We start from the raw sequence: 2,989 nt of genomic DNA on the forward strand, positions 1-2,989 counted from the left end.
TGGTAAAGCTGAGATCTAACCATTATAACCTTCTAATAAGATATCTCTGCTCTTAATATAGGATATACATGCACTTAAGAGAAACTGCAGTTAACTTATAATGCCATTATGGAAACTTTATTTTCTGAAGCCAATTAGCTGTGTTTTTGGGCAAAGTGCTAAGCCTGTTAGTATCAGGTCCTTTCTCATAAAATGAGACTGAACAGGGTGATGCCCAAGCGACCCCTGAGGTCTAAAATTCTAGAATGAAAACCTGCACAAAAACCTAGACAGCACTGGGGTAGCAGGCCATACAAAAAGAAATCAGATTGGAAAAGTCAGCATATCTATTAAGAAAATGATGACTCAAGAGGAGGATTAAGCATCAAGAACAAAATGTCTATATATTAAATTATAGATCTAAGTGTTTCAGTGCCCAATGTTTTTTCTTATAAAACTACAGCCATTCAGGGTAAACCGCTTTTGAAAACATATTTGTGACCCTCTACTTCAACCCAAAATGATGCCATAACTTTGAAGATAAGGCTCAGATCAGAGGAGTAGGTTATAATAACCAAGATTCATAGGAAGGTGGGGGTGAGAGACATGTCATGGAGGCCCAAGTGACTTTCACATGTGCTGGGTGAATTGTCTTCATTGAACCCCCAGCCCACCTCCAATATTTCAGACTCTTAAAAGTAGCTGCTCCAACACTGCTTTTCTGCATTGGCTTTTGCAGTTCTACATGACTTTGATTTTTATCTCCCCTTTCAACTACTGAGCTCCTTGTGTTGATTTCTTTTTTTGTGTTTCTCAGTTTTTAAATCTCATTTTTGAACATGGGAACTTTCTAAGGTCTAGTGCTTGACCCTTTGTCCTCCTTTTGCTTAACTGTCCCTTGGGAAACTTGCACAATCTAAATGACTAACTAGGATTTATGAGATTATGAGCCAGATCTCTCCCTGCCTATTAGTCCATTTCAATAACATGCTTCAGCATCACTGCAAGTTAAATATGTATAAGAACTGAAATAAAACATTTTTTCCAAGCCAGTGTTGTATATGGAATGTCCCATGTGGTTCTGTAGATTCACCTTTAACTTTTTTCTCTTCCTTTCACAAGCTAGTCCTTTAACTTTTTTTTAACAGTAAACATGGATGGATAAAATGACAAACATTATTTTTATGTTTTGTTCTACTCTTGATCTAAATAATTATATTTCCAAATCTTTTGAATACAGAACTTTGGGCAAAAAGTACTGACCTACTTCACCCCAAATTCTTAAAAGATAAGGGTTTTAGAATATTAAATAAGAGGAGTAATTGGAAGATCAGTTTGTACTTTCTCTCCTGAGTTGTTCTTCTTCTCTTTTATATCCAAATATAAAGGAGAAGAATACATGTTTTATTGGTCAAAACCCACTTTTGGAAGATATTAAAATATGCATCCCCAGCCCCCACCCCTTATCTCTGTCTGGCTAGCCTACCCCAGCTGTTGCTTCATGTGTTTTCAAAGTTACTATGACTATTGAACAACATTGAAACTTAAGTGATGGACATAAAATCAACATTATAAAATATTGTTTGAATAGTGTTCACTGTCTCAATTCTTTTCAAATTGCAGACATGACATTGAGCTCTGAACCCCAAAACTCCTGGGAGTAGTAAAGTCATGCTACTTCATGAGAATCAGGTATTAGTTCTTGCCAGGCCACAAGTAAACTGGATGACTTTTTAAAAGACATACTGGGTGTTGGGCAAAACAACTCCCCATATACTCACTAATTCTAGGATGCTCTGCTTCTCAACCTTGTTCTCGGGCTCATCTCAGAGCAGTGAATGAATACAAATAAAAGAACTAAAAGTTATTTGAAAAGCATTTTTTTAAAGCCTAAAAGATTAATTATAAATATGCTCCTCCGGAAGAGAATTTAGAAAGATCAGGTAAAATATACCATCATCTGCAGACTTGTGAGATTGGTCTCAGCTACTTTTAGAACTGCTCTTGAGTACTCAGTAGGGGGAAAGTACTTTTGTATATTTAAAAAATTTGTCATCAACTTGAGGATATATTCAATTAAGGTGTCATGTCTCATCTCAAGTGGAAAAACAAAGGTAAAAAGCCTAGTGGTACAATAGCATTTAACAGCTGATAATAGTGTTTCTGCCTGATTTGGTGTAATTACCCAGATTGAACATGCTCAGCTTTAGAATTATAGGCAACCGTTAATTATCTGTTCCCTATCCTAAAGTGTATATATTTTTCCTGAGCTTTTAGGGCTAGGAGTCAAAAGGAAGTGCAGCAGTTTGTTTTAAAATATAGCACAAAGGTAGTTTTAAAATACAGCATGAAAGTTTTATATATTTAATAAATATATATTAAAATACAGCACAAATACAGTTTTAAAATATAGCATTTTTGTGCTATATTTTAAAAGACTTTTGAGGCAGGAGCCAAGGACCACACCCTATGCCCACAACCAAGCAAGGAGCACACCGAAAACACCACGTCCACATGGGTGGCCCTCCACTGTCACCGCCATAGCCACAGCTGCCACAAAAGCAGCTCGATGCCACAGCAGTGGCCATGGCCACTGTGCAGATGGCCCGCCAGACACTCAATTGCATTGACACAAGGAGAATCACCAGCAGAGACCAGAAAAAGAAGAGGATGTCTATTATATCTCAATGTACTTGCTAATTTCTCTGTGATTTTTCTTTTTAAACAGTGTTTATTTAGAAAGGTGGTATTTAATTTCCACACATTCGTGAATTTTCTAAATTTCCTTCTGTTATTGTGGTCAGAGAACATGTTTTCTATGATCTTAGTCTTTTTAAATGTATTAAGACTTGTTTTATTGCTAAAAGTAAAAAAAAATTAATTTTAAATTAAATTAATTTTAAAAAATTAATTTTTAACTTAAGACTACTAACTTTAGCTAGTATTAGATAAAAAAAATATGCGAAGTTGGCTCACCAATTATGTGGACTTAAATGGTGTCTGAAAATGA

This window comes from Galeopterus variegatus, unplaced genomic scaffold, assembly GCF_000696425.1.
Source record: "Galeopterus variegatus unplaced genomic scaffold, G_variegatus-3.0.2 Scaffold13372, whole genome shotgun sequence".
NCBI lineage: Eukaryota > Metazoa > Chordata > Mammalia > Dermoptera > Cynocephalidae > Galeopterus > Galeopterus variegatus.